Source organism: Chrysemys picta, chromosome 24, assembly GCF_011386835.1.
Source record: "Chrysemys picta bellii isolate R12L10 chromosome 24, ASM1138683v2, whole genome shotgun sequence".
Lineage (NCBI taxonomy): Eukaryota > Metazoa > Chordata > Testudines > Emydidae > Chrysemys > Chrysemys picta.
Window position 1 is genome coordinate 4,123,666 of NC_088814.1, and position 6,000 is coordinate 4,129,665.

At 51.0% G+C, this 6,000-nt stretch overlaps 1 non-coding gene across 1 annotated transcript; it reads left to right on the forward strand.

Annotated features, from left to right (window-relative positions):
• The first annotated feature begins 3,479 nt into the window (after positions 1-3,479).
• On the forward strand, positions 3,480-3,551 carry TRNAC-GCA (transfer RNA cysteine (anticodon GCA)). Its single transcript has one exon. It is a non-coding gene; the product is annotated as a tRNA-Cys (tRNA).
• The last annotated feature ends 2,449 nt before the right edge of the window (positions 3,552-6,000 follow it).

Sequence of the window (6,000 nt, forward strand, 5' to 3'; positions counted from 1 at the left end):
GAAACCTAGTCCCAGGATACGTCCAACCAAAACTGACAACTCTCCTAGGCACAGAGGTGTTTTGTTTCCTTGCTTTCCGATGTGATGTCCTCGATAGATTGAGGGACTATCGCTTGCACATGTTTGGGACAGTGGAGGCTGAGCATGAAATCAATTGCTAGCTAGCCATGTTATAATCATCACTAGCAGCTACTAGAGAGCCCTGCAGCTGAGGGGCTAGTTAGTGTGTTTGACTTGGTATCAAGTAATGGATGGTTTGAATCCCCCTCCTGCTTTGTGTTTGTCAAAATGCAATTCAAGCTGGCCACATGTACTTTCCAGAGGACCAAATCCTCCTTCTATTGGAGTCAGTGGTCCTCCCCAATTTTGTGGGTGAAAATAAAATGGGATCCCGATCTAGTTTTAGATTTGAGCTGGCAAATATCCCCCTTCCCCTGGCCCCTGCAGGCTCCCCCCAGCGGCACTGGAGCTGTTGCTGGAGCAATTTCCACTAAGGGGACTGCTTGCTACCGACGGGTTATTTTAAGAAGTCTTTTGAAAACAGGTTCTGGCAGCAGATTCCTGGCACGGGTAACGGGACACCTGGGTTCTTTTCTAGGCTCCAGGAGTAGCTAGTGCTTAAGGCAGGGGCTGGGAGTCAGGACTCCTGGGTTCTCTCAGCTCTACCCTTGATTTACTGTGTGTTTATAGAGAGTCTTAAATAGTAAATGTTTATTTAGCTTCCTAGGGCATTATCACTGATCAGGGCAGTTTCCCTTTATCAGTCTCCAGCTGGGCATTTGTCCCTGTCACATTTGGTCAAGGTCTCTGTGAAATCCTGGTCCCTGCGCATATCAGCTACAACCAGCCATTTCTTTGTTAGCTCCCAGGGCACCCAATGGAACTAGCACAGCCAGGAAGGTACTGGGCTGGGCCAATACACTCTCCAGACGGGTTAATAATCTCCACTCCAGAGAGCACATTTGAATCTAACCCTTGTGGGTTCTTTTATCATTATGACTGCTCGAGGCCGGTTTTCCTCCGTCCCCGACGTCTACCATCAGGGTCGGATTTAGAGGCAGGCCACCCAGATGAGCGCTTGGGGGGGGAGGGAGCCAGGCTTGGGGTTCTATGTTTGTGGTTAGCGACAAAAGGGAAAATAGAATGTTTGAAGTCACATGTTTCAGGTGGATTCATTTGTCACTAACCTCCTAGAATGTTCTGGACCTTTGTAGAACCTTGTGGAACCTTCCAGACTCTCTGAGAACGACATTTTCCTCGAACCTTCTAGAACAGCTGTTCTCAAACTTTAGCAACCCGAGGACCCCTATTTTGATTTAAACATTTTTGTGGATTCCCAACCCCTCCCGCTCAGCCCCAGACCCCACCCCCACTCCCACTCCGCCCCTTCCCCCAAGGTCCCACCCCTGCCCCACCCCTGCTCCACCTGTGCCCCTCCTCTTTCCACCCCGTCCCCCAAGCGCCCCGTCCCCGCTCCTCCCCCTCCCTCCCAGTGCCTCCTGCACGCCGCGGAACAGCTGTTCCCCGGTGTGCAGGAGGCGCTGGGAGGGAGAGGGAGGAGTTGAGCTGCAAGGCCCGCAGACCCCCCTGGAGTACAGGTCCGTGGACCCCAGTTTGAGAAACACTGTCCTAGAATGTTGTCAGCCACGCCCTTGCGTATATAAGGGGCAGGGCGTTGCCACTCAGTCAGTGAGGTATAAGAACAAAGAGAAGTGAAGTGAAGTGAGTGCCCAGCTGCGAAACTGTGAACCTTGTTTTAATGTGTAAATGTGAAAGTGTACTTGTGTTTTTAAGACTTGAAGAAGCGTGTAAGTAGCGCCTAATAAAGGATATATTTAATGGGTCGCCAGAGATATTTATCGAACCTCTATCTATGCAACAATATAAAATGGGGGGCCACCGAAGACACTCCTCGCCTGGGGCGTCATTTGGTCTAGGGCCAGCCCTGTCTACCATTCTACATGCGTGAGGTCTTTATAAAATGTGATTATCTGGATTTTTCCAAGCAATCACTAAGGGGACAGGTGGGGCGAGTGATGACATATATTTAAAGGATGTAAGCAGTGAGTGGGGGCAAGAAGCCACCACTCTTCATGGCCTGGCTTTCCAGTGTGGTTGTGAGTCCCGCTGTAAGTCTTTATTTCCTGGCTTTCCGAGGTTTACCTGTGGCCACCTTCGGGGAATGAGGCAGCCCTGGGGACCCTTACCTCCAAGCTAATGAAATTTTTTGGCTGCAAATAACTAGGGACAAAATGAAGTCCTCAGGGAAACTTCCTTAGTCAGATGAATCAGTCAGTGGAATTGTCTCCCTAGGAAAGGGGGGGGATTAGAACCGCCTTGCTTGGGACAACTAGATTCAAAATCAACCAATCTGGTACTAGAAGAATGGGGGGAGAGTTCAGAGGTTGCTTAAGCCAGAGCGATACCTATTCAAAATGCAACTAGTGCAGCTTCTACGGTCTATATAATTTCTCTGACACGTTCGTTTACCTGCCAGTGAGGAAAATACCGGGGTGGAAAGCGTTAAAGGTCTTGGGTTATTTTCCTCCCTTTGTAAATGCCATGTCTTCTAGTGCTTTGCCTCTCTAGAGCTCCAAGCGCTGTACAAAGTAGGTCAGTGGCATTATCCCCATTTTACAGATGGAGAAACTGAGGCACAGAGAGGGAAAGTGACTTGTCTGGGGCCAAAACCCATTTCTCCGGAGCCCAGTGCTCTGTCCACAAGGACACGCTGCCTCTAAGAATCTGATTAATACTTTGTTCCCTCTCTGAATAGAGGACCTGCTTCCCTTTGGCTTATGACAGAATGGTTATTACACCCCTGAGTCCAGCCTCTGGCTAGGGTCTTGCAACGCCTCTCTTATAGGGGGGCACACCACATACCACCAGGTACTGCCCGCCCCTTTCAGAACGCCACCAGACAGGCCCAGTTGTCTGGGCCGGGATTATTTCTGCAAGATGTTTTGGTGACTGCCATTTAACTGACGTCTATCGGGCCCTACAGGTTTCACGGCCTGCAGGAGCTGCACCCCAGATGTGGAGCAGTGTAGACGGCTGTCTACAGATAGATGGATTCGCTCTACTTCACCCAGAGGTGATTAGGTTTAATGCAGGAATCTCGGGGGGGGGAATCCTCCAGCCTGTGCTATGCAGAAGGTCAGACTAAAATCAGATGAGCCCCAACTGGCCTTCAAAAATGGATAAATTTGCTGCACATCAAGAATCTTTGTGATGTTTAACATCCAACAACCCAGCATTCATGAAAAGGTTTAAGTCTCCCCCCAGGCTGTTGCAAGCTTTGCTGTGCGGTCTGAGTCACTCCCTGTGCAAACACTCCCCATAGCTCAGCTTCCACCCATTGTGTGGGTGGTTGTTTTAGGCGCTGGCTGTAACATATTGCCAATGCCCAGTTAAATAACAGCTGTGCTTGTGCAATCCACTCTATAAGAGAATGCTTTCCTCTTATTTCCTCCAGCAGAGGGGGTATAGCTCAGTGGTAGAGCATTTGACTGCAGATCAAGAGGTCCCCGGTTCAAATCCGGGTGCCCCCTCATTTTAAAAACTTTACATTTTTTCACACAGGATTCCCTACTTGGCAGGGCAAATGTTCTAATGGGCAATTATTTTTGTAACTCCTGCAGCATCAGTGCTGGGCTTAAAATTACCCATCCGATCTCCATTTAACAGTTTTATTTAAGGGAGTCTTTCCACCCCATCTAAAGATTTTTGTAAAACCAAAGGAGGGCGTCGGGGAAGAGAATCTGTGGAAATGTTTAATCGGTTTCATTTTCTGTCTTTCTCCAGTTCCAGTCCAATGGCAAGAAAGGCAGGGGTTGCTACAGAGAATATGTCTCAGTTAGATTCATGTGAACCTGCAGTTCTCGCTGTAAGCAGAGCCAGGGCCAGCTGCCAGCACTGGGATCCACATGGATTCTCAGGAATTAGTTCAGTTTTTCTTCTTTGTTTAGTGCCCCCAATGCACTGGGCGCTGTATCCGGCATGGGAGAGAAAGACAGCCTGGAACAGGGAGGAAGGGGACTCGGAGCCAGCCCAGCCTGTTCCATGTCATGGCCCCTATATGGAGCAGGTGTTTAGGGGCGCTGCAGACAAGATGGGGAAAGGGGGCTACCTCCTGAGCAGGATAAAAACCCAGGTGTCTGGTGACTCTGAGGAGGGCAGGGTAGGTAGTTTGAAGGGAGAATGACTGGTGGGCAAGGAAATGCCTGAACTGGAGGGAAGCTGGAGTTGAGTCCAGAGACTAGGCAGGATGAGACTTGGGAAGAAAAGACTTTCCGGGGGCACCAGGGGCTGCAGTGGGACCGACAGCTTCCTGGCTCGGAGGTGAATGGAAGGAGACCTGGGAGCCTGGACTTCTGGATGGGGTGTGAAATTGGAAACCCCAAAAGGAAAGGGCTTAGCCTTCACAGTGCCGGTGTACACTAATTCCCAAAGGCTTAATCATGGAACTGTAGGGCTGGAAGGGTCTCTGAGACCTCATCAAACCCAGCCCCCTGTGCTCAGGCAGGACCACATATACCGAGAGACCATCCCTGGCAGGCGTTTGTCCAACCTGTTCTTCCAGAGCCTCCCTGGGAAGCCTGTTCCAGAGCTTAACTACCTTAGCGTGAGGGAGTTTTTCCTAATATCTCACCTAAATCTCCCTTGCTGCAGATTAAGCCTGTTACTAGTATATTGAGCCTCAGGAAGGGGGACTTTAGTCTAAGGACTCTGGGCTGTTATTGAGAGCGCTAGGCGGGATTCCTGCAGAGCCATGCTGTGCCAGGAATGGTGCCCCCAAAGAAGCATTACTGTCTACAGGCCTCGGCCTGCTCCATTGGAGTCAAGGGGAGTCTTGCCGCTGACTTCCAGAGCAGCGAAGTCAGACCCGGAGAGACCCCTAGACAGGAGATGCATTTTGCTTAGTCTGATCGTAAGTGCCCTATGGGATGGGGCTCCCACCCTTCCTTAGAGCAAAGACCCCAGCTCCATTCATCTCTGCCAAGAAGCTTTCCCTTATATTCACTCTCAATTGTCCCCCTTTCTAAATGCCACCCTCTTATTCCTAGTCCTGCCCTTCCTCTGATTGTTTATTTGCTGGGTGCCTCGGTAGGGCTTATGGGGCTTTGCCAAGCAGGCTGATTCTCAGCCATGCTGCCAAGCCACAACGCCTGACAGCAGCATTCTCTGAGAAGCGGGCCAGGCGGGTCGATCTGGATTCAGGTGCTTCGCTTTCAAACGAGCATCTGGGTCTTAGTTCTCTTGCTGTCTTCTGCCATCTCCTTTTCCAGCCCCAGGGTAACCTTTTTGCTGGGAAAAGGGAACAGCAGCATTATTGCTGCTCATGTTTAATATACAGTAGCGCCTAGAGGCCAACTGAAATCAGGGCTCCCAGAGTAAGAGACAGCCCTGAAGAGCTCACAGTAAAAGGCTGTGCTAAGGCAGGAGGTTCTGGTTTCAATTTCCTGGGAATGGGACTGGGAGAGGGGAAGGGGGGAATAGGGAAGTGGGGTGTGGAATATACTGCATGAAACAAAATAAATGAAGAATGATGCTTTATTTCCCTTTATGCCAGTAGGGGGCAGCAGGACAATGTGAATGCTGGGAGGCCAGTAGCAATGTAGGCTGGGTTGCAGAGCACTGACTGCCTTGCCAGGGGTGTAAGGGAATTGTAAAGCAGGAGGCCAGGACACGCTGCTTCCAAGAGCAGAAGGGAGATTGCGAGAAATGGGATCAGGCTGAGCAAAGCAAACGCTTCCTTCAGTTCTTCCCTGAGCCCTGGCTGCTGCTCCCTCCGCCCCAGGCCTGTGCAGGGTGGATGACTGACTGGAGGCTGCAGCTTGGCCCAACCTGCCCCACCAGGCTGAGCCAGGTGTCATTCTGGGCAGATTCTCTCCCCCCTCTGTCGCTGACGACCTGGGGGTGGTGTCACAGTCAGTGACCCTTCAAGCTCTGGGTCCCTCCAGTCCCTCATGTGGGGCTGGGACTGGGCAGGGCTTTCCT